Raw genomic sequence first — 10,568 nt, forward strand, 5'->3', positions numbered from 1 at the left:
TTTCGTGTTCAGCCCCATCGACTGTCTTGATCTCTTGATCAATCGACTTTAAAGTTGCACAAACTACATGTCTTCGATAGCAGCTCTCACAGCAAGCAACTGCTGCAAAAGCGTCTTCAGAATACAGAACTTGAATACGAATCACGAAAATCATACGGGGTTAGGTACGAATACATAAAACCGAAATCATCCACTTTTTTCAAGAGAAGAATTCTGTATATAATATGGTAACCAATATTTAGAAACAGAGAACTTATGCCATCCAAGACATAAAAAGGGGATCGACACCGTCTACTTGGAGATACAAGACAAATAGCTGGAATAAGAGTATAAGAAACCCTATTGAACTTAAACCCACATGGCAAAGTGTTTAGACACAGAAAAGATAGACCAAAGAAAACCCAATTGCCACCATCATTCCTCAAACTCGTGCATGTGATCAAGAAGATAGTTGGCGGCCAGCTCCTCGTTCTTGTTGCATGCAAAGTATACCTCCAGTACTAGCGCCCGATCGAAACCCATAGCTTCAAGCTGCAAGCAAAAGTTTCGAACTGTAAATCCTGACCTAAACAATGATATTTCACACATACCAAGTGGAAAAAATGCACTTGTCACATGCATAGAGAAATACTACTTACGCGTTCAATGGCCTCTCGCTCTTCAGGGGTGACGGTCACAGCCTGTGGCACTGCTGCACCCAACTGCTCCAATAGGTTCCTGAAACATAGAGTTCAATAACTTTGAACCGTGTGTATTCAATTATCAACAAAGAAATGGGCAAGTAGAGCAGATTTTCTAACCCTTCACCCCCTTCAACGGGTTCATTAATCAAGCGTAAGAAGTCAGCTTGATGAGCTTGAATGAGCTGCATTAGATGTGGATTTTGTTTCCCCAACTCTTGAAGCATAGGCTGCAACAAGGTAAACCGCCGTGAGTCCTCAAATTATAATTAGAATGACAGTCTCGGCCAAACTGAGAAAATTAAAGGAGAACAAAATAAAATCAGCAAATAAATAATACCTGCAGAATTTGAGGGTTTGCTTGTACCATAGCTCGCAAGGCTTGGAACTGAAATGGTGAATTGGAAACTCAGATACCACTCTCAACCACGCAAAAAAAAAAAAGCAAAAAGCAAACTCACAAATACAAAGATGCATATATACATGCTGTGCTAGGATAGCACCAAGCTTTATGGGACCAACTAAAGTTAACCCAGGAAATATATCAAATTGAATGTAAGAACAAAATATTAAAGACACCAAGATTTTAACGAGGTTTCTTAACAGTCAGTGTAACTGGAGTGCGTCCTCGGAGCAGTAAGAGCTCACCCAATGATCCACTATCAACCAAATGGGAGTTTACAAAGTGTTGGCAAGCTCACAACCCAAAGCCCCAATACAACTAATAGTTCTCACACACCAAAGAAACAAATAGAGAGAAATATAATGAATAATTTCTTCTCTATACAAAGCTCAAAGCTATTACAACAAATAACACTTTGACGGAGTGAGAACTAAACAATGAGAGAGCACACTTTCTTCTTCTCTCGAAAATGGAGCTACTGAAAAAATCAATATGTGCTCTCTATTTTTCTGCTATTATATGGCTGCCTTGCTCTCTTAAAGATAGGCTACTAAAACAAATGGTGCTCACACCTCTCTCACTCATTCGGCTGCCAACTTCATCATCCATAAAGTAGCAAAATACAAAACCAATAATAAGGCTACTTGCTAGCCTTTATCCTTTTTTCCACAAACATCATCATGACCCTTTTTATCTTTTCAACAAACATAATGATGTTGTCTACCTTCTTTTGTTTATTTTATTTAATCGAAAGTTATTTTGTCATTTGGCCATAATTCAACAATCTCCACCTTGGCCAAATTCTGAAAGCACCATGGCGAGCCAACCAACACAATCAACACAAAGATTACTCCCAAACACTAGCAAGAGAACAACTCATGCCGAGCCAAATGCTCCAAAACTCCTACTGCTCAACGCCTTCTTTATATAGGCAAAATGTGAGCCAAGTTCAAACAATGAACAAACTTGGCTACACCAATAACCCTAGTCAACATATCAGCGGGGTTGTTTTTAGTTGTAATCTTCTGGAGAATAATCTCTCTTTCACCAACAACTTCACGCACAAAGTGATAATGCACATCTATGTGTTTGGTCCTCGCATGATGAACCTGATACTTAGCCAAATAAATGGCAATCTGACTATCACAATGTACCTCTACGTACTTCTGATCAATCCCCAAATCTCTAATCAGCCCATGTATCCAAATGGCCTTCTTTAGAGCTTCAGCAACTGCCATATATTCAGCCTCTATAGTAGACAAGGCAACAGACGACTGCAAAATGGAGCTCCAACAAATTGGCCATTTAGCCATAGTAAACACATAGCCTGTAGTAAACTTTCTTCCATCCAGATCACCTGCATAATCTGAATCAACATAATCAACTGGAAAATGACCAATACCAGAGTCATCTCTCTCAAAGCATAAACCAACATCTCGAGTACCATGGAGATACCTCAATATCCACTTAGCTGCTTACCAATGCTCTTTACCTGGATTATGTATATATCGACTCACCATGCCAACTGCATGAGCAATATCCGGTCTAGAGCATACCATTGCATACATCAAACTACCAACCAAATTTGCATATGGTATATTTTTCATTTGCAACTTCTCTTTATCAGTTTTAGGACATTGTAGAGAACTCAATTTAAAATGAGAAGCCAAAGGGGTAATAACCGGTTTGGTTGAATCATGAACTTCAAACTTCCGAATCAACTTCTCAAGGTATTGTCTTTGATTCAAACTGACCAAACCCTTCTCTCTATCTCTAGTGATCTCCATGCCAAGGATCTTCTTCGCTTCACCAAGATCATTCATCGCAAACTCATTCTTCATTTGCTTCTTCAATTTCTCAATCTCTTCGACATTCTTTGAGGCAATCAACATATCATCAACATATATCAACAAATAAATGAAAGACCCATCTTGCAACTTTTTGAAGTACACACAATGATCATATTGACTTCTAGAATAATTTTGGCCTCTCATAAATTTATCGAACCTCAAATACCATTGCCTTAGAGATTACTTCAAGCCATAAAGTGATTTCTTCAATTTGCAAAACAAATTCTCCTTCCCTTTCACTGTATACCCATTCGGTTGACACATATAGATCTCTTCATTCAAATCACTATGTAGGAAAGCCATCTTCACATCAAGTTGCACAAGCTCAAGATCATACTGTGCAACAAAAGCTAACATAATGCGAATTGAGGAGTGTTTCACAACTGGAGAAAAGATTTTGTTGTAGTCAATGCCCTCATTTTGTGCATACCCTTTAGCAACTAATCTTTCTTTGAATCTCACATTGCTTTTCTCATCAACACTTTCCTTCTTGGCATACACCCGTTTACAACCGATAGCTTTCTTGCACTTAGGCAATTTAGCTAACTCCCAAGTCTTGTTCTTCAAGAGAGAATTCATCTCATCACCCATGACATTGCACCACTTCTCATTCTCTTCACTCTCAATGGCTTCCTCGAAATTGGATGGAATATCATCAATGATAATAGGAAGAGCAAAAGCAACATAGTCACTATACCGAACTGGCTTGGTAATATTTCTCTTTCCTTTGTTCCTGGCAATAGACTCTTGAGGTGAAATTTGCTCTTCAACTTGAATAGAATCTTCAAGTTCAACTTCTTCAACATCCTTATGGTCTCCAACTTCTTCACTTGTAGTGGCTTCGACATTAGTGGAAATAGGATTTGAAGTACCAGAGGCAACTTTCTCAAGCTCCACCTGTTGGACATCTTTCACATTCTTCTCAGAGTCTTTGTACATACTTTCTTCATCAAATGTCACATCTCTGCTGATTACAAGTTTCTTCATCTATAGGCACCACAACCTGTAACCTTTGACAACACTACTAAAACCAAGAAAGATAGCCTTTTTGGCTCTAGGATCAAGTTTATTTTCAATTACATGAAAATAAGCAGGCAAACCAAAAATATGAATATAATCATAATCAGTAGAAGGTTTCTCAGTCCATACCTCCATTGGTATCTTACCCTGAATAGCAGCTGAGGGTAACCGGTTGATAATGTGACATGCATAAGTAACTGCCTCTGCCCAAAACGACCTGCTCAAACCCGACTGAGACAACATGCATCTAACCTTTTCAAGCAAGGTTCGATTCAATCTTTCTGCAACTCCATTTTTTTGTGGAGTTCCTCGGACACTAAAATGTCTCACAATCCCTTCCTCTTTGCAAACTTTAAAGAAAAGGTCGGATGTGTATTCACCACCATTATCCGATCTCAAAATCTTAATCTTTCTCCCAGTCTGGTTCTCAACCATTTTCTTCCAACTCAAGAAAATGCTCAATACCTCACTCTTTTGCTTTATAGTGTAGACCCAAGACCTTCTTGAATAATCATCAACAAAGTCATGAACCAATGTCTACCACTCAAAGAGAGAGTCTTTGTAGGACCCCAAACATTCGAATGCACATAATCAAGAATGCCCTTCGTCTGATGTACTGCAGTACCAAACTTCACTCTAGTTTGCTTTCCCAAGACACAAAGCTCGCAGAAATCAAGTTTACAAGTCGTGGCACCTTTTAGAAGACCTTTTTTCACAAGCTCTTGTAGAGCTTTCTCACCAGCATGACCTAATCTCATATGCCATAGTTTAGTAGTATATGAATCAGATGTGTCTATATTTTCTGAGACTACAAACGCTTCACCTGTCACGGTGCTTTCTTGCAATAGATACAAATGACCACATCGAGGAGCTTTCATCACAACAAGTGCACCATAAGTAACTTTCAATGTCTGCCCATCTAAATGAAACATGAAGCCCTTAGATTCTAAAGTACCCAAAGAAATAAGATTTTGCTTCAAATTCGGTACATACCGAACACCTGTCAACTCTTTAACCATGTCATCATGCAACTTCAAACGAACTGTACCAATCCCTTTTATTGTACAATGATTGTCATCTCCCATGAACACAACACCATCATCAAACTCTTTCAAGTTTGAAAACCAATCCTTGTGAGGAGTCATATGATGAGTACAACCCGTATCCAATATCCACTTAGTAGCATAATCAAATGATGAGGAAGTGGTTAAAGCAAAATTAAAAAAAATCTGTTTCAACCTCAACAACATTGACTTCAGAACTTTCTTTTCCTTTGGTCTTCAACTTAGGACAATCTTTCTTCTAATGACCCTTATTATGACAAAATGCACATTCATCCCTTTCCAAGGTTTTTCTACCTTTAGAGTTTCCTCTAGGTCGAGAGTGTGATTTTTTCCTACTAGAAGAGGATCTCCTCTCCGATAAGCTACCTCTAACAAATAAAGCTTCAAATGTACCATCATGATTTTTATCTGTATGCCTCATTTCATAATTCATCAAGGCATTTGACACATCTTCAAATTTCATAATTTCTTTACCATGCATAATAGTGGTAACAAAATGCTCATAAGAATCCGGCAATGAATTCAACAATATTAAGGTCTTATCTTCATCCTTAATATCCTTATCTAAATTTAACAAGTCGGCAATCAACTTATTAAATGCATCAAGGTGTCTAATCATTTTTGTACCTACTTTGTATTGGAAGTGGTAGAGCTTTTTCTTCAAGTATAGCCGATTTTCTGCACTCTTCGTCATATACTTGTCTTCCAATTTTTGCCACAACACACTTGCTACTGTCTCCCGCATCACAAAATACTTTTAAGTTTTTGCAAGGAACAACCGAATTGAAAAGCAAGCCCACAAATTTAATTTCTCCCATTCCGGCTTCGACATAGCTTCTGGCTTCTCTCCCAAAGCGGCAAGTAGATCTTGTTGAGCCAACACATCTTTGACCTCACATTTCCACATCCCGAAGTTGTTTGTGCCATCAAACTTTTCCACTTCGAACTTTGCATTTTGCACTGCAGTTCTTGCAAATCCGGAGCTACTTCCAAAAGGATTATCATCTTGCCCATCTGACATCTTTGGCAACTAGACAGTACCTAAGAGCAACCAGTGCTCTGATACCAATTGTTGTGCTAGGATAGCACCAAGCCTTATGGAACCAACTAAAGCTAACCCATATGAAATATATCAAATTGAATGCAAAAACAAAATATTAAAGACACCAAGATTTTAACAAGGTTCCTCAACAGTCAGTGTAACTGGAGTACGTCCTCGGAGTAGTAGGAGCTCTCCCAATAATCCACTATCAACCAAATGGGAGTTTACAAAGTGTTGGCAAGCTCACAACCCAAAGCCCCAATACAACCAATAGCTCTCACACACCAAAGAAACAAATAGAGAGAAATATAATGAATAATTTCTTCTCTATACAAAGCTCAAAGCTATTACAACAAATAACACTTTGATGGAGTGAGAACTAAACAATGAGAGGACACACTTTCTTCTTCTCTCCAAAATGGAGCTACTGAAAAAACCAGTATGTGCTCTCTATTTTTCTGCTATTATATGGCTGCCTTGCTCTCTCAAAGATAGGCTACTAAAACAAATGGTGCTCACACCTCTCTCACTCATTCGGCTGCCAACTTCATCATCCATAAAGTAGCAAAATACAAAACCAATAATAAGGCTACTTGCTAGCCTTTATCCTTTTTTCTACAAACATCATCATGACTATTTTTATCTTTTCAACAAACATTATAATGTTGTCTACCTCCTTTTGTTTATTTTATTTAGTCGAAAATTGTTTTGTCATTTTGACCATAATTCAACAATACATACTTGTGGACTGTTGCGCAGGAAATCCAAATTGCCTGCACCAGCATTTGCACCCATATTGGGAAGGCCCTGATTCAACGAGTATTGTTAATCACTTGACCCTATACGTTATAATGAGGTACATAGATTACTAATCAACAATATCTACCTGGGGAAAAAGATCAAGTGGGTTTGCATTGGACCCACCAGTAGGTGCTGCCGGTTGTGGAGCCTGAGCTGGAAGATTTGCTGCCGGAGGATATGCTGCTTGTTCACCAGCAGGAACTTGGGCCGCTGGTGGGATTTCAGCTTGCTCAGGAATGCCCTGACATGGTGACATATATATCAAATTATCAGTTTCTGTGTCAATCTGATAGTAACGCCTAAACCTGCTTGCTAATGCATATAGGGATACCATATACTGGAATCAAAACAAGTAATTGATGAGGATTAAACAACCAACAAAGTATAAGTTTTCTTTTTCCAATTTTATTCAAGGCCCTGACGGCAAACTTGTACGAAAAAAAAAACTTAGAAAATATGACAAAAACATCTGGTGGACATCAATTTATAGTCTGTCTTATAAGTTATAATCCAACTCAAATCACCCGCCAATTTCAATTGTATATGTAGTTCTGAGAGGGAAAGGATCATAACCAACACCATAGAGCATCATCATTATAAAACTGAATATCACAAAGTACAAGGTGTTTATCAACAGAAAGCGTAATGGTTCTGAGATAAACAGAGAGACAAATAAATTTGTCTACTGCTAAATGTGTTAGATAGAAAAACAGAAACACACCTACTAATTAATCAAGTTTAATATATTAACTATTAATTTTTTTTGCTCCTCTTTTTTTGTAATCAAACTTCCTTTTCCATCTAAATTTCCCAACTAGCAACATGAAAACAAATAAAGAATCAAAATATCCCAGTTGAGTACTCACAGAATATAGATACTCAACAGCCCTTTCAGGGTTGTTAAAAGCAGCCCGTAAAGCACGGAACTTCCTCCACCCATATCTAGAATCTGCTGAACGGTAGACTCTAAAGTAGTTCCTGCAACAAGGTTTGATGCAGCTTGGCCATACACATCTGATCTCGAATCAGTAGGAGCTACAACAGCAGCAGTTTGGGCGGCAGGCTGTGACCTGGACCAAAGGATGTAATAGAATTATATATTACATATAAAACCTTGAAATGCAGGTTGTATGGTAAACAACAAAGACAACCTTAATGAGTTAGTACTTCTTAAAAATCAACCCTAACTCTGCGTTTTTCCCCTTTCGCGAGCTTTTCTGCATGGAATTTTCTTAAATTTTTGAAATTATTATACGAATTTGTTTTCTTCTAATTCGGTTTGGATTTAGGGTTTGCCCTTTAGTGTTTTCCTTGTCTTAATTGGTTTCCTTCCTGTTGATTGTGGTTGTCTGAATTGTATATAATTCAGGAAAATGAGTGATTTTTTTTGTGTTTGTGAATTCAATTGCAGAGAAGTATTATTGTTAAAGAGGGAACTGGAAGCAATGGTAGATTGGGGCAAACATAAACCTAGGAAGGAGCGAGAATCGAAAAGTATTAGCGGCCGTCGAGATGGCAAAAAGGAGAGAAATGGAGAGAGGAGACATCGGTGAAAAGATAGAGATAAGAGTGATTGTGCTCTAGTCATTCTGCGAGAGACGGGTTTTGTGATTCTGAGGAAGGAGAGGGACGATGTAGAGAAGCGGCATCGAGGAGATAGGGAGAGTGGTAGCCATAGGAAGACTAGAGATAGAGAGAGGGAAGGGGAGAAAGAGAAAGAGGGGGAAGAGAGAGGGGGCTAGGTAGAAGGAAGAAGACAACGATCGAAAGAGAAGAGCGCGGAGTGATGTTATAGATGAGGAGAAGGTTGATAATGTTATGGAGAGTGATAGGAAGCCGCGTATGAAAGATGACAAGGAGATTGCAGAGGGAAAGAGGGAAAGGAGCAGAAGTAGGTCAGATAGACATAGGGATGGTGAAGTTGATAGCCCGGTAAAGAAGAGTGATGAAGATGATTTATTTATGAAAGAGAAGAAGCCAACCTAGGAGTTAGAGGATGAACAGAAGAAATTGAATGAGGAAATGGAAAAGCGGAGGAGGAGAGTTCAGTAGTGGCTGGAGTTCAGAAGAAAGAAGCTGAGGGAGAGAAGCACGGGGAAGGGAATGTTGATGAACCCAATTCTATAAAGACCTGGACTCTTGAGGGAGAATCTGATGATGAAGAGACGGGTATGGACGTTCACGGAGAAGCCTATCGCACTCACAAAGAGGATGAAGCTGTCTTGGAGGTTGATTCCGAGAATGAAACAGCTGCACCTGCTTTGCAGAATGATGGAATTGATCCATTAGACGTTTTTTTGAATTCTACGGTGCCGCCTGAAGTTGAGGAGCTGGCCAATGCTGCGGAACAATCAATAGTTTCTGTTGAAAAAGGTTCAAATAAATCTTCAGGCAGAATAATTCCTGGGAAGGATTCAGACTCAGATTATGGGGACATTGAGAATAATGACAATCCTTTAGAAGACGAAGACGATGATGAGTTCACAAAAAGGGTGACAAACAAAAAAGTGGAGAAACTTTCTCTAGTGGACCACTCAAAGATAGATTATGAACCATTCCGGAAAAAATTCTACATTGGGGTGAAGGAGATCTCAAAAAATGACCCCAGAAGATGTGGGTGCATACCGAAAACAATTGGAATTGAAGATACATGGTAAGTATGTCCCGAAGCTCATTAAGACCTGGCACCAAACTGGATTTACAAATAAAATCTTGGAAACGATAAAGAAGCTCGACTATGAAAAGCCAATGCCAATTCAGGCTCAGGCATTGGCTATAATTATGAGCGGTCGAGATTGCATAGGCATTGCAAAAACTGGGTCAGGCAAAACCCTTGCAAATGTGCTGCCAATGCTGAGGCATATCAAGGACCATCCACCTGTGGTAGCTGGATGGGCCTATTGGTCTTATAATGGCACCGAGGAGGAAGCTTGTGCAGCAGATTCACAGTGTTATTAACAAGTTTGCCAGGGCACTGGGTCACAGTTGTGCCCAACAGACCGCGGAGTTGAAGTGGGGTGCTGCATTTGTCGTCTGTACCCCTTGTAGGGTGATTGACTTACTTTGTACAAATGGAGGGAGGATAAAAAATATGCAGAGGGTGATTTACATGGTTGTGGATGAAGCTGATCGAATGTTTGACTTGGGTTTTGAACTTCAAATCAATCAAATTGTTCAAAATATTCGGTCAGATCATCAGACTGTATTGTTTTCTGCCACGTTCCCTCACCAGGCTAAAGTCTTGGCATGTAAAGTCTTAAACAGACCCATGTCTCTGCTGCCCAACTGCTTCCCAATGGTGGATTACCTGTTTCTTTTCCAGGTGTCCTTGGTGGTGTAACTTTACCAGGAACAACAGCCGTTGTGCCTGGGATTGGTCTGGCACTTGTTGGACACAAGTGGGTAGCTCGGGCAGCAGAAATTGCAGCTGCCATGAATTTGCAGCATAACGTGGCAAAAATTCAAGTTGATGCATTGCCCGAGCACTTTGAAGCAGAGTTGGAAATAAATGATATTCCCCAGAATGCCCGATGGAAGGTTATCCACAAGGAGACTTTGGGCCCTATATCATAGTTGACTTGAGCTGCCATTACTATCAGGGGTCAATATTTCTTGCCAGGCAAGGTTCCAGGGCCAGGAGATTGCAAGGTGTTCCTGTTTATTGAGGGTCCTACTTAACAATCTATTAAGAGAGGTAAAGCAAACACA

General features: G+C 39.5%; 2 pseudogenes; one reads left to right on the forward strand and one right to left on the reverse strand.

Annotated features, from left to right (window-relative positions):
* Positions 1 to 177: 177 nt before the first annotated feature.
* On the reverse strand, positions 178 to 7,938 carry LOC103404715 (ubiquitin receptor RAD23d-like; annotated as a pseudogene).
* Positions 7,890 to 10,341, forward strand: LOC114822591 (DEAD-box ATP-dependent RNA helicase 42-like; annotated as a pseudogene).
* Positions 10,342 to 10,568: the final 227 nt, after the last annotated feature.

This window comes from Malus domestica, chromosome 17, assembly GCF_042453785.1.
Source record: "Malus domestica chromosome 17, GDT2T_hap1".
NCBI classification, from domain to species: Eukaryota; Viridiplantae; Streptophyta; class Magnoliopsida; order Rosales; family Rosaceae; genus Malus; species Malus domestica.